Source organism: Melopsittacus undulatus, chromosome 4, assembly GCF_012275295.1.
Source record: "Melopsittacus undulatus isolate bMelUnd1 chromosome 4, bMelUnd1.mat.Z, whole genome shotgun sequence".
Taxonomy (NCBI): Eukaryota; Metazoa; Chordata; class Aves; order Psittaciformes; family Psittaculidae; genus Melopsittacus; species Melopsittacus undulatus.
In genome coordinates this window covers 78852205-78868309 of record NC_047530.1, presented here as the reverse complement: position 1 = coordinate 78868309, position 16105 = coordinate 78852205, and positions in this window count along the sequence as shown.

The following is a 16105-nucleotide window of genomic DNA, read 5'->3' as shown; positions in this document are numbered from 1 at the left end:
AGGGAAAGGAACTCCTTCAGAGTTGACTTTAAATATATGGCAGGGACTTTGCACACAGGAGTGTTACAGTCTCTTGTGGTAAACAAAAAAAAGATTTCAAACACTGTAGTGACAAACACAGCGTTTACACCTTGAGGCATTCACAGCGGAAAACATTTTTGCCTCCTGATAGCACACAATAATATGCGTTATCACTGTGTGCATATTCCATTAAGAAAAAGACCTGGATTAGATTCTTATGGACAGATTATGGAATGTTTCCTTTGTATTCATGACTGAAAGAGACTAATAGGATTTACCTGATTCAGAGATCAGATCAGGCCTTGTTTAAAAAAACAGACAAACCAAGAATGGAATAAACATTCTGTACCAATTCAAGAAGGAGGAAAAAAAATAAAAACTGAATGGCCCCAACTTCTGTAATACTTCTGTCCTGATATGGCATGATGCAAGCTACCTGCTACCATTTGAAAAAAATCTTCTATGCAGCCATTCAGTTGAAAATGCTGTTATTTAAAAATGTTGGTAAAACAGAGGTGAGTAATAATACAATGTGTGGAGCTGATAAGTGCTCGATGGGTTTGATAGATCTTTTGTCCCTCTAAGTTTAGAAAGAAGGGAATATTCGCAGTACACATTTTACAAAACTTGTCTAAAGAAGTGAGTTTACTATGATGAGCCTTTATCCCAGTGCTTTAACAAAGGCCATTGTGCATCTATTTGGACTGGGTACTTTTCCAGATTTCATGCCCATTAAAGCATCAATTACCTCTGAAGTTTCTATCAGCCTCCTATTAAGTTTGCACTTACTAAATTGCCAGAAATCGTGAGCAAATTAATCTAGGCACTAATCAGATTGAAGAGGGAATAACTTAAAAAAGGAGAAAAAAAGAACAGTATAATTCATGATAATAGATTTTAAAATAAATTGCTTCCTTTTGTTAATAGCTTGTTCTCTTGTGACTATGTACTTAATATTATACTAAAAACAGTTGGTTTTCTGACTAAATCAATTAGTTAATGTTTACAGAGCATTTTTAAGATGTAAAATTGCAGGTGCAGGCTTATTATTGCTACATATTGCTGGTCCTCTTTGTAAAATGTGTTTAACAACTGTCTTGCCTTTAACCATCCTGCAAAAGGGGTAATTTCTTCTTTCTTTTTCATGTTTTTAGAGGACCTTCAGTTGTGATGGTGGGTTTTCAGTTGGAGGGCTTCTTTTTTATAAAACTGAATAACCACCTCATTGTACTGAAAAGACCCAGGAGGGAGACAGGCAAAAACTGTAACTCATAGAACCATAGAACAGTTAGGTTGGAAAGAACTTTTAGGTCATCTAGCTCCAATCCCCCTGCCAGGGGCAGGGACACCTCACACTAAGGCATGTCACCCAAGGTTCTGTCCAACCTGGCCAGGGATGGAGCATTCACAACTTCCTTGGGCAACCCATTCCACTGCCTCACCACCCTCACAGTAAAGAACTTCCTCCTTATATCCAATCTGAACTTCCCCTGTTTTAAGTTTTAACCCATTATCCTTTGTCCTATCACTACAGTCCCTTTTCCTTTTTATGTTGAGGACACCAGAACTGCACACAATACTCCAAGTGAGGTCTGATGAGAGCAGAGCAGAGGGGCAGGATCACCTCCTTTGACCTGCTGGTGATGCTCCTTTTGATGTAGCCCAGAATACAGTTGGCTTTCTGGGCTGTGAGTGCACACTGAAGCTGGCTCATGTTCATTTTCTCATGGACCAACACCCCCAAGTGCTTCTCCACAGGGCTGCTCTGAATCTCTTCTCTGCCCAACCTGTAGCTGTGCCTGGGATTGCTCCGACCCAGGTCTAGGACCTTGCACTTGGCATGGTTAAACTTCATGAGGTTGGCATCAGCCCACCTCACAAGCGTGTCAAGGTCCCTCTGGATGGCATTCCTTCCCTTCAGCGTATCAACCAAACCACACAGCTTGGTGTCATTGGCAAACTTGCTGAGGGTGCACTCAATCCCACTGTCCATGTCACTGACAAAGATGTTGAACAAGACTGGTCCCAACACCGATCCTTGAGGGACACCACTCGTTACTGATCTCCAGCTGGACATTGAGCCATTGTCCACAACTCTTTGCATGTGGCCATCCAGCCAGTTCTTTATCCACCTAGTGGTCCACCTATCAAACTGATGTCTCTCCTATTTAGAGACAAGGACGTTGTGTGGGACAGTGTCGAATGCTTTGCACAAGTCCAGGTAGATGACATCAACTGCTTCACCCCTGTCCATCAGTTCTGTAGCCCCATCATAGAAGGCCACCAAATTGGTCAGGCAGGATTTCCCCTTAGTGAAGCCATTCTGGCTGTCACCAAGCACCTTGTTGTTTTTCATGTGCCTTAGCATGCCTTCCAGGAGAATCTGCTCCAGGATTTTCCAGGCACAGATGTGAGACTGACTGCTCTGTAATTCCCTGGGTCATTTTCCACTTCTTGAAAATGGGGGTTGTATTTCCCTTTTTCCAGTCATCGGGAAATTCACCTGACTGCCATTATTGCTTAGTATCACCTCAATTAACAGGTTTAAAACCCCACTGGACCTGGACTTAATAAGATAAAAAATAGAGTAAATTAGTTACATTTACTGTTTATTTTCCTTCCTCTACATGACCGAATACCTGTCTCTTAACACAGGTATGGGGGTACATCTCAGTAAATTTCAAAACTATTTGAGTTTTGAAATGATCAGGATTAAGTGAATTTAAATAAAGACTATCTTCAAAGGGGCTTGTTTTGGGGATGCACAGCAGGGGACAGTGTGCATTGTATGCTGAAGTCAAGTCAGATATGGAGACACACAATGGGTAAGTAGTTAAGCTTCAGCTAAATTTAGGGGCTTGAAATACTCAAAGCTGGTGGGGTTTGGCAGTTTGCAAGGAAGCTCTCGGATACCAATCCAATCCTGCCTAACAAGGAGATGGAGTTGCCGAAATGCAATGCTTTTTTTTCTTTCAGGTTTTTTTTTTAATTTAACCTCACAAATATTTCAGCCTATCGCTGAGCTTCTTTATGACGAAGTACTCTGTACATCACATCCTTACTGTTCTTTTGGAACAAAATGAAAGCTAAGCAAAAAAATGAGAAAGTGAGAATAAGGACATTGCAGACATAGACACCTAAGAAATTGTGATTAATACCACTCACCAGTTTTATAATGCTTTTGTCTAGTGGCATTGGCCTGGAACAAACAGTAACAAACGAACCATAATGTAACATCCCCTGAGACCCATTTGGATCATGCAGGAGCTGGAAAGCCGACAGCATGAGCTAGTGAAAACTGTTCTAATTGCTTGTTAAGATACACTCTAAAATCTGGCAAAGGAGGCTGTACCGAGTACCACAAATGGTGCAGCAGTGCCACCACCCGAAAGAAAGGGAGACTCTAAGGGTGGGGGAGAAAGCAGGGAGGATAATTAAAATGAAACACAATAAATGTCTGGTTTCAAAATCGGACTAAAAGCCTACTGCAGCCATTCCTAAGGAGGCCAGCCTTTGGCCTTTCACCCCGAAATTAGGTTGTTTTAAAGCAGTATATCCAAGACTACTTGGTATGATACACACATGAAACCTGAGAAAGGAAACTACAACAGGAAGGGGTTCTCTCCTTGCATGTGGAGTAAGAAGGTGCAATGTAGGATCACTTTTTCCCTGAGCTACTCCTGGAGACTGATGTTCCTTTTGCATGCCTTCCATTTTCCTGTGGATCTTTGCACAGGAGTATTCCAGAGGTACTGGAAAAATGAAAGGAGAGGTAAGAAAGAACACCAGCCTTTTCACTCTCCTTTATATCAATCTCACGTTTGATGACTGGGTGACAAGACAAACTGGTAAGAAGTATGCTCACTAAGAAACTGAGCAACCTTACTTTCAATTTCTTATCTATTAAAAGAGATACTTTCCTGGTGTGATGTCCCATAGCCTGTAGTATACCTGATCTATGTAAGGCCATCTTCACAGTCATACATATGTCAGGGCCAACTAATTCAAAGAAAAAGGATTGTACTACTTTTTGATTGCAGCCTCTCTCTTTGCTCTATACTAGGGACTGTTATGACTTCACGTTAAATTGAATGCCCAAGGTTTGAAGATTTCTATAGGAACCCCCAATGTTTACTGAGGAATCTTGAATGCTCTATTTATGACAGGCTAGAACACCACAGAAAGAGGCGAAAGCTTTCTATATGAATTTGTCAATTTAAAGCTTTAATGGATTTGAGATTGTCAGCCTTGGCTGATTGGAAAAGCACCTATACTGTGGCTCCTGAAGACAAAGTAAGACTGGAATGTGCTGCTTAAATAATTTGAGTTTGTAACCAGTAGTCATTGTAAATATTTTCTGCATGTGAAATGGTTTTGTATTAAGAATTTCAGGCTCAGTTGCCACTGTTAGCTACAATGCGAGTGTATGTGAGTTGCAATTGTGGACTCTATAAAGAACAAGGTTCAATTTTCATCAGGAACATTATATCCAATTTAATATCAGTTATGTGGATTCAAGTTATTTGATTATGTTTTGTTGGTTATACAGCATTCAGGTAAACCTGCCCAAGCACAGCAAACTAATACCTTTCCAAAAGCAACGTGCTGCTGATCAGCCAGTCACATTCAGTGCTGTATTAGTTGTGCCAGGTTTCCATTGTCATTTTTAGATACAGTTTTCTAATAAACAGTGCTCCTAAAAAGAAAAGAAAAAAAGTGTCCCAGTTGGGAAATAAGTTGCTGAAGTGTTTCAATCCATTTATTGTCAGCATGAATGATGAAAAAGCCAAACAGGTGCACAACAGAGAGCTAAAATCTTGTGTGAGCCTGTACAAACAAATCCAAACCCCTCACTCATTTTCCCTGAGGTGACTCTAAGAGGGAGATTTCCTGTTTGTTTTTTCCCAAACAAGGAGGAAGCACTGAGCTTTATTTTCCTATATCTTGTTCAACCACCTTGATTAGCATCTATATTCAGGCTCCTTAGTGGACAGCATATTATATAGGTTGTTTGAGGTTAAGTAACAATGGGTAGCATGGCTAGCATAGTTTCCCATGTCTCTAAATATAAACACAATAAGAATCCTGTTAAGACAATGAAGCAAGATAGAAACAGGCTTGCTGCTTGAGCGCATAGGTTCTTTTTCTTGTTCTCTGGCCATTATGTAAACTGACATTCTGTTTTTCCCATTTGAGAGCAGACCTCTGCCTTATCATCATCACAGCAGATGTGCCCAGAGAATGTTTACCAATAAGGAAAAGAGACATGGCTGTTGTCTGGGTTGTTATTTCCTACAACAAAGAATAGGGGAGCCGGGATGAAGGAGGACGGAAGGCAGCCGATGCTGAAACAGCGACAATGTAAGCATAGACCCTGATGTGTTGTTAAGGGCAGAGCTGTTGCATAGCTACCAATTTCATTCAGAAATGTAGGTGAATAGAAGAAGTGTTAACTGCTACCCCAATCTGTATGTATGTATCCATACCCACAAGAAAAATGCTGCAGTATCTTTTAATACAGTGCAAGCTTCCCCCTCCTTTCCCCCCCCAGCAATAGTCAACAGCAGATAAAGCCCTCCCATGTAAAATCTGTGACACCTGTGTGAACTGGGTTTCAAACCCTGTAAACTACATCTATGTCAGCTTCATTTTATTCTAGTGAAAGTCATTTACACCAAGATTAGCTTAACTATTAGGAATATTACATTGAAGCAAAAGCTCCTATATCACTAATGCCAGCAAGTAATTTCTACAGATGGAGGGAAGGTTAGTTCCACTAGAAAACTGAATTTCTCTGTGAAAATAGAGAATGCCTGCTTTGGAGCAAAATCAAATTAAAGTATAAACAAAGGCAGAATATAACAACTTCTAGGCACACAGAATATTTGTGCAGCAATAGCAGAATCTTAACTGTTATGTATTTGTGAATAAATCTGAATTTAATAAAGACAAGGAAGTTAGAAGATGCAGTTTAGCTCTGGATTTGAACTTCTCTTCTTGCTGAGGTGCAAGATCTCTTTCTGCCCACAGTGGCTGTGACAGCTAAAAAAGCTGTTTCTGAGAGTCATCAGGATTGGGCTTTTAGGTTGAGAATCATTCAGGATTGGGTTTTTAGGTTGCATTTTCATCTAAAAAAAAAAAAAGCTAAATGTCTACTGAAAGTGCAAGCAATCACCAATAGCTACTAAACACTCCTCATCACCAGACATGACCCTAAGCTGCCATTGCACTTGTGGATTTGTAGTTTCTGCAAATAGAAATTAAATTTTTCCCTAATTAAGTGTTAGGAGAAGGTTTTAACAGATACTTGATGAAGATCTTGCAGCATGGGCACTTAGAGTGTGAAGAGTTGAGAAGTGGTTTAGCAAGTAGTACAGCCTTTGTGCTGTTTGTTTCTCAGTGAATCAGAAGGTCCTTTAAATTAGCTTTTTTGCAGTGGTAATAATAGGCACAGAGTTCAGGTCTCACTTACCTGGCTAAAAGAAATATAATCCAAAGGTAAAAAGTTAAATACTGACCCTGACAACAAGCAAATGTAGAGTGTCAGGACTTAAAGTCATTCTGATTTCTCCGAGCTATCAATGTTAAAATCCCAGTAGTGTCTACACTGAGTGAAAATGCATCCAATTCTGTGTTCAGTAAAAACAGCTTCATTCTCTCTGCCTGTAGCTGATGAAGAGACGTGCAGCTGCAGATTGGTAGAGATACAATCAAAAGCAGAATCTCTGTTGTTTGGATTGTTTAAAAAGGTTCAGCCTCCAAGGCAAAGTGTCACTATCTGTCAGTGAAGGTTTTGGCAGCTGAATTTCAGGTGGTCATTTAACTTGTATTAATATAACTTTACCCTGTGTTTTCATCCCTTTGTGGCAGTTTGGAGATGTATAGATATGGAAAGCAAGGGCACAAGGTTAGTTCTTTTGCAGTGGGGTTCAACACACACAATATATTTCAACCTCCTGGGATTTGTTGGAGTGGTTCATTAGTGCAGTGGAACTTTTGCAAGGCTGTAAGCTTTTTCTTCCGGGTATTTCTCTCTGTAATTATGCTTTTTCTTGTTCTTATCAGAAGTACTTATTTCTAGAAATCTATAGGGTTAATACGCCTGGATTTTTAAAATAAGTCTTTGTGTAATTGTTATGGCACATCTTATACGCACTTCAACATCACACTCCTGTAGAGAAGAAAATCTATATTTCTCCATCATACTTTGAAGACTAATTCCCTGAAGTAATCTCCATTCTCTACCAGTTTATTCTAAATAAAATCGATTTTTAATTTTTTTTTTTTAGAGATTAAAACCTGCCTTGAAGATTGTGAATGGTTTTGTTGTGTAGGCCTTTATTAATAGACTCCCTGCAGCTTAAGCCTGTTTATGTAACTTGAAAACAATAAAAAGGGTCGACAGTTTTGTCAGTTGTGTTTCCTTACAAAAAAAAAAAGGAAACGCAGACACCTCCTCCCCCTAATGTAGCAAGTGACATTGCTGTAAACAAACTTCAACAAAGTGTTTAGGAAGATCTGACTCATTACTCAGGGTAGAGTGGGCTGTTGAGTTTATCTATGAAATGTTAAATCATGCAGAAAGTGAGACATAGGACTTGGTGTGTGCTTTGTTAACCAGGAGATGATTGTTTATCATGATCAACAATAACTGACGTAGGAGTCTGTTCACAGAGAGATATCCTACTGTGCTCTTTTTCAGTGAACATAGCAGGTTTCACTGTGGTGTAACAGGCGCAGACATCAGACGAATGCAAAGATGCACTGTAAGTGGCTTGTGGGCAGCAGTTTCCTGTATAGAGATACTGAAACTGATGCCTTTAATTTGGAGAGGGAGAAGAAAAGAATATAGCTCTTTAAAAACTTGTGTTTTTCATTGATAGGCCTTGCCTTGTGGAGGTATCAGCCAGCAGGTAGCTCCAGCCTTTGCCAAGGTAAAGTAAATGTTGCTGGCTGTTAACAAATGCGGTATTTAAATAGTAGATAGCAGTGCAAATTTACAGTTTCTAGTCTATTGTGTTCGAAGTAAGACAAGAGAAGCTGAGATCTAGGTGTTAATGCTGAAACATTTAGTTTTAAATGTGGTTATCTTCACAGAACTGAGAAATCACTTTGCAGGTGATCACAGAATCTTCTCAAGATGGTGTCAGTCACCTTTTTGATAGGCCTTACTTAGTTTAGGAACTGAATGAATCATGGCTTTCTCCCACAGCATAGGATCATAGTTTTTACTATTACAAAAGTAGAATTAAAGCACATTTTTTGTTCAAGATAATTTGACAAATACGATTTGAACTTGCCTGTATTTCCCTCAGCTTAGTTCTCATTTGAGGCAGGCTATTACAACTGAGTATGTCCCCGTCCCCCCTGTAAATCCAATTACCAAAGCCATTGTATCTTTAAATTCCAATGTGGTGCTATTTGTCAGATTACATCCACTTAAGATACCATCCAGTTTCACTCTGAACATATTCTCTACTTTTCTTTTTTGGTGAATTAGTTCAAAATTGCGATTTTTTTACCATAGCATGAACAATAATAATGAAAACATGTTTTTCTACATGAAACACAGTGAAAACATCTTTTACTCATTCACTTATTTCTTCAGCAGGCAAAACATGTACCTGTGCTCAGAATTAAGCACATGTGTATTCTTACAGATTTGAATTTACATTGGTCTTAAATTTCACCAAATAATGCCCTGAAACTCATGATGGGCTTTAAATGGTTTTAAAGCAGAAGTAACTTCAAAGCATGATGTACCTTTAAACAGTGCAAATAATGACACCAGCACCTTGTGACATAAGATGATTGACACAGCCACCTTGGAGGGTTCAACCCAAAATTTAAGTCTGAACTCATAGCACTGGGGAGTTAGTATCTAAATTCTGCTGTGGTCCTGCCCTTTGCCCTTACATGTTTTTGAATTGAGAGATTTTGCTCTTTTGAATAAAACTGAAGGAATAGAACTTTCAAGGTGCTATCACTCTGTAGAAGAGTTCTGTTAAATTTCACTGTGGCATGTTTTAATATATTTTCTCTATAAAAATTGATAAAAGCAAGCTCTAAGTCATGTAGGCAAGCCAGCCTTTGGCACGAATAGAAAAGAATGGGTGTAATGGGAGTGTGTAACTTTAAGTCTTCATCACAGAAATGAAAAAAAAAAGAAACCTGTTGTTAATTAGCCAGAAGACTGGTGGGGCAACCTCTGTGTGTGAGCCAGGCAAAGGAATACAAAGCAAATTTACAGGGTAGACAATATAAAAGTATGGAAAGAAAATGAGCTAAATAGCAGTGTTTCAGAGCAATCCTAAGGTCCCTGTATTGGGAATACATGGAAGAAGTGAGCTGTCCTATCTTCCTTATGTCAAAGCTTAAAAAGTTTTGAACTTTAGTTATCTTGTGTGCTTTCAGCTTGATATGGGAATTATCTTCAAAATTATTATCTGAAGTTTTCTATCTGAAGTAAAAAATCCCACAACTTAAAAGGAATAATAAATACAACTGAAAGCAGTTGAAATCTAACTGTTAAGTAAAAAATTATCCTTTTATCTATAAATAGATTATTGATTCTGATACAACCACATCCCCGTGTGGGTGGAAGAAGAGCTCTGGAAGCACTGATCATCTTGGAGAGGAAAAAAATTAATTTTTGCTCCCCCAGGAATGATATTTAATTTTGTCTGGTCTTTTAAAGTTTATCTGTAGAAGACAGGATTTCCGTTGAGTTGATCATAGTTCAGGAAACATGCTATTATAAATTCTTTGCAATATATGTTCTTGAGATTTCATTTGTCACCCTCTGAAAATGTATTGAACTAATAATGAATGGGGACTCCAGGCCCATAAATAGAAATAGAGTCAGAAAAGCTTAGCTTCCAATCTGTATTATGGAGAACTTGTTCAGCTCCTTGCAGTGTTCGGGTCTAGCTAGTGTGTACAATGTCATGGATATCCTTCCTGTGACACTGGATCCCACAATTAATTTGTGAAAGAAAGAGGGGAAAGTTGATGCTGCCACCTTGTGCTTTGGCAAAAAAGAAAAAGAGATGATCACTTAAAGAGTTGTTATCACAATAGCTGTAGTCTCACACAGTCAGATTGTTGTAATTTAAGATGTTAGAATTATGTTAGAATAAAAGGTAGAAGAAAAAACATACTTGCTATTCCAGTTTCTAGTTGCCATCTACACTTAGCATCCTTAGATGAAATACTGAATTGTTTTTTGAGTGATACTCCTGCTGCATAGGATTTCCTGAGCTGTGAAGCAAAACTGAATTCACCTGCTGGTCTTCTAAGAAAGATCGTATTTTGTATAATTAGAAATGTCAGGAATGAATGCAATAGTGGATATTTTCAGTAGAGACAGAGATATCATGGAAGAACAAAGTCACATTAAACAAACGATCAGATAAACAAAACCCTTCAAAACTTAAGTCCCATATTTTCTATGAAAACAAACTGATTCTCCTTATGTATTGGATTAAGTGTAACCTTCTCATTAATTTAAATAATGCTGTTCTCAAAGCTCATCCAACAGCAACATCTCAGTTGAACAATTTCCTTTGCAATCCTGTTCATTGCCATTTGCCTTTTAACCAGCTTCCTGATCACCTCGTAGTGTGCTTATAGTTGTGCTACTAATTTCCCATGTAGCATTGTTAGAAGACTGTTCCTGAAGTCCACAAACTATTCACAGAAGCTAAAAGTGAATTGGACTGAAAGAAATCAATTATCATTAACAAACCTCTTGCATATATGTGAGCCTGATGATATAGGACACTGAAGGCCTTTGGGAAATGCTAAACTTCTCCAATTTTTGTCAGCAGCAGTCTGCAGGGAAAAGTCAGCAGTATATATCCCTGGCAGTGTGCGAGGCTGGGTTGGACAGGGCTTTGAGCAACCTGGTCTAGTGGAAGCTCTCTCTGCCTATGAGAGGGGGGACTGGAACTAGATGAGCCTTCCAACCCAAACCATTCCAGAATGCTATGATATATATATTTATATAACATAATTCAATTTTTAGATGTGCCTTTATCCTTAAGTTTATTACCAGGGAACTTTTCCAGCTGGTGACAAAAGGCTGAGAGAGTACTTTAAATGAAGTGTACATTTGATATGTAGATGATTCTTACGTTATGCTGAAAGGAGAGTTATGTCATTTTGTTATCTTATGAAACATGTTTTGAGAAGACACTTCTATGAGACAACCAAATTAAAAAAAAAATACAAAAAGAAAATACTTGCTCTGTCTGTCCTATTCTTAGTATGAACTGGGTAAAAAATATTCCAAGTTACTGGTGAATGAATTTCCTCTTTACAGACTTTTGTAAAGCAATAGAAAAATAATCACTGGACTCACTCCACTGTTATTCTGTTGTTTTTAGTCTTCCAGTATTGCTTGTACACGGAGGTATCATTCTTACAGATGCATAATAATTTTCGAACAAATGCTTGAGGCAAATGGTTGATGGAGTGCTGCCATCTCTTGGTTATGCAAATTATATGTTGCAAGATACCAGGCGTGCTTTTCTTAGATGAAAATGCCCTCCCTAAATAGCTTTACTCTGCTTGTTATGTGAAGGGTGATACTCAGCTCTCATATTCAATATATTTGCAGACATCTTCCATTTAATGTATCCTTCAAGGTTATTAGCAATATTTGAGAGACATTGAGTTTGTCCTTCGTGTTAAAGATGGAGAGGTTGGCTGCTGTTGGGAGAGTGGTTCAAAGTGGCTAAAGTATTAAAGTGCTGTTCAGACGTGTAAGCATGTGGACCCTTGTTCTGGAGAGAGATCATTGTTGAGGAGATGTGTATCGTGCATGTGTAGCCTTATAGCTCAATAAATAAGGTGTTGCCTTCACATGTTGCATGCCACAGTCTTTGTGCTAAGCTAAAGACACCAGCTTGTTGTATATATTTATGAAATTACAAGTAATTACAAGTTGTCATTTATGTAGAGTTAATTATCTAAGACCTTACAATGAAACAGTGTGTATGGAAGTACAGGCAGGTGATCATAGCAGATATCTTAAAAATGTGGGCACAGGATTGTTGTCATTTAAACCCAGCAGGTAACTCAGAACCACGCAGCCATTTGCTCATCTCCCCTCTTCCCTCCCTCCCTCTCCCCCCACCCCAGGCAGGATGCAGAGGAGAATCGAAAGACTTTATTCTCTGCTGATGATCATGACAGCACCTATTTTCTTTTCAGAACCCAGGGTGGTGGAAATGGGCATTTAGCTGCGACAGAAGTGTTAGATAGCAGTCAACAGCATGTAATTGAGTTCATTGGCTATTTTCATTCAAAATTAAATCTCCTTGAAGTGCACACTGGACTTCCCCATCTTTCTGCATTACCCACCAAGTATACACAGGTCCCTGATCTAAAGCAATCCCATGAGTGGGTTTGCCTTTTCCTGACGCAGGAATAACCCAGACTGTCTTCCCCAGCAAATTCTTTATGTGCACCACAGAAACTTTATCCCCTCCACAGTACGTAAAAGTTCTGACTGGGCTGGGTCAGCCCTGTTGACACATCTCCTGGTGTTGACCAACCAGATGGGTTTTGGTAGATATGTATCCCAATGATTGAAAGTCCCACCACCCATTGCTTTCAGTGTAGTTTTTAACAGCCCATCGTACCGTTCAATATTCCCAGAGGCTGGTGCATGGTAGGGGATGTGATATACCCACTCAATGCCGTGCTCTGTGGTCCAAGTGCCTATAAGGTTATTTTGGAAATGAGTCCCATTGTCTGTCTCAGTTCTCTCTGGGGTGCCATATCGCCACAAGGTTTGTTTCTCAAGGCCTAGGGTAGTGTTTTGAGCAGTGGCATGGGGCACAGTGTATGTTTCCAGCCATCCGGTGGTTGCTTCCACCACGGTAAGCACATGGTGCTTGCCTTGGCAGGTCGGTGGGAGTGTGATATAATCAATCTGCCAGGGATTGTTCTCAGGCTGAAACTGAAATACGGCATTGCACCAGCTACTACTGAAGGAGAAAAATGACTGCTGCAGCTGAACCCAAGACAAAGATGATACCAGAAGCCCCAGGTCTGTTGTTGTCAGATGAAAGCAACTTAACACCCACTTGAAATGTTCAAGTACCTTTCCTATAATGCTGAAAATAATGAGGATTTAATCAGAATCTCAGGCACATTTGCCCTATGGAGCTACTGGTACTACAGATATTTGAGACTCAACTCACCCATGGTATTCTAACATGCAGTTGCTTCCCTACTAGCACCTGTTGCCTACCCAAAGTCTGACCAAGCCTCATAAAGCTATGGCATTCTTCTTCATAGTACACTTGTCGTGCAGGTTTCCCTGTGACAGTAGAATGATAGACGCTATGTGCTGATTAAATGATACACACTGAGCTTTAACAGCCTGAATCCGAAGGGGAAAACTATGCATTCCTTTTATATGCCAGTTCCTTATACACTGTGTTATGTATTCTCTCCTTGGTTATTATCTCTTATAATGCAACTTTAAATTGGCTATTTATCCTTGCCTAAACATACAGAGAATTCCAATTATTGGCAGCACTATTTATTCAGTTTGTGATGGGCATCTTTTAATGCTCATGTTAGGTAGTTCCTGGTCTGTACATCCTCATATCATGTAATAGATATGCTGCGTTGATTTTCATTAGTCCTTCGATAGTGCACAGATATTCTACTATAGTCTATTTTCTGCCTGCTTATAAGTCACTTCCCACTTTCTATTGTATTCAGATATAATTAGAACTCATGTCTTTCAGGCCTCCATAGGTTTCATCTGTAGCCTAAAAAAAATGTTCCCATCTCAGCCTCACCTACTACAACTTTTTTGTTGTCACGTCTAAGTCTTTCAATGTTGATCTCTTTCTTTTGTAACACTTCTGGTTTTGCAAAGCTGTGAAATGTCAATTTGATTAAAGTGGCTATGTGCAAATAGGCTGTGTTTACATGAACACTTGTTACTTTTAGGTTATAAACATGACTGTCATTCTGTTTTAGAAAAGAATGTTTGAGAATATACCTCAAATGCTCTATTCGGGGAATATGGCGTCTCTAATTAGTGGAGTAAGGAAATGGCATGTCTGCTGTATCCTAGGGACAAGATACATGCTTGGGCCTGAATAGGAAAGAAAATAAACCCACAGCTTCTTAATTAAGCTTTAGTTTACTTTTCCTAGTTCATCTTTCTTTACTCAGTTGTTTATAGAAGGTGACAGCAACAGTGGGAGACAAAATAATTAAATGAGATTTTTTTTAATCCTTGTACTCTATCTCAGAAGCTGCTGCAGTCTACAAAACACCCTGACAGTTTGCATACTCTGCTGCTCTTTAAATGTTCTCAAATCCCCCATGTTACTTCTTCAGTAGAAGCATGAGATAAATAGTCTCACTAATTGCTCGATTCAGTTTCTGGTAACATCATCCTTACCAAATTCTTTGTTAAGTGGGTGAGAAAGAATTAAAGGCTTCGAAACTCTTCCAATTTTCTTGTTTTGTGTGGCTGAGGATCAAATATTCATGGAGGAAATGAAAAATTTTCATAAGACTTAAAATACAAACTGACAAAGTGCTCCTGAAACTACTGCCTAAGGACACATTTTGTAGAATTTGTAAAAAATGTTCTGTCTGTTCTTAACAGCTGTAATCTGTGCGTGTAGGTCTACACTAAAAATTCTTTTCCCTCCCAGCCCACTTCAGCAACAGTGCAGCATTTTAAAGAACGAGGTAGAAGGGGATTCCAAATTTGTACTTATTACTAGAAAGGTCAGGATACCATTTCTGCTTTGCTGTGCTTCTGTATATTTAGATGGCCAGTGTGATGCGCGGATAGACTCCACAACTTGTTAAAGTTGTAAAGCAGGTATGCTTTTATTCAGCGCTGAGGTGCATGGGGATAGCGCCTCCAAAGCATGCACACCTCAGGGTTGTTCTCCCTTTACATTTATTCTCTTAAGGTATACATAGGCATGAGGTTGCTCAATCCACCTATACATGTTTATTATCTATCCCCGCTTCGTATTATAATGAGCCAGATGGTCCTTTGCACCTGCGCAGTGCCCCTTCTGGTCATGGGCAGGGGTCTCAGGATGAAGTAAATGAGTCTTCCTCTTGTGGGTAGGGGTCTTCAAGATGAAGTAAATGAGTCTTCCTCTTCTTAAACTTTACACCTTTTAACCTCCAGACATGGCCTTAGGGTTTGGTCAGTGCCCAGTCTGCTTCTCCCTGGCTTATCAGTAGGACCAAACACCTGTGCTCTTGTCATGGCCTTAAGATTTGGTCGGCACCCAGTCTGCCTCTCCCCGGCTTATCAGTAGAACCAATCATCTGCTTTTGTCCCTTGTCAGTAGAACTAGCATCTGCTTCTCCCCCTCCAGCAGTAATCAATGCCTTGGCAAGATGGCAATGGCAGGTACTTAGGACAGACAATACTTTTGTTTAAGCAAAGGAATTCCTTTAACCCCCTTGTACAATTTCTCTGTATTACCCCCCTGTACATTGGTTACCCCTGTATCAAGTGTGGATATCACATTTCAAACAATGGTGTTAGAAAACCAAGGTATTACATCCTTACCATGACAGCCAACCTGAAACTGCTGTTTAACTTTGGAACTCCTACATTTCAGGTGTCCTTCCAAAATGAGAATCTCCTCCTGCATTACCAGCAGCTATGAACAATGTCACTCTTCACTATATATCAGGATTGTGGATGTTTCTTTCAGAGGCCCCAACATAAGAAGGACACGGACCTGTTGAAGTGAGTCCAGAAGAGGCCACCAAGATGATCTGAGAGCTGGAGCACCTCTCCTATAAAGACAGGTTGAGAGAGCTGGGGTTGTACAGTCTGGAGAAGAAAAGCTCAGTGGAGACCTTAGAACAGCCTTCCAGTGCCTAAAGAAGCCAACAAGAAAGCTAGAGAAGAACTTTTTGCAAGGGCAGATAGGGATAGGACAAGAGGGAATGGCTTTACTGAAAGAGGGTAGACTTGGATTAGATTTTAGGAAGACGTTCTTCACTGTGAGGGTGGAGAGGCAATGGAGCATGTTTACCTGAGAAATTGTGGCTGCCCCATCCCTGGAAG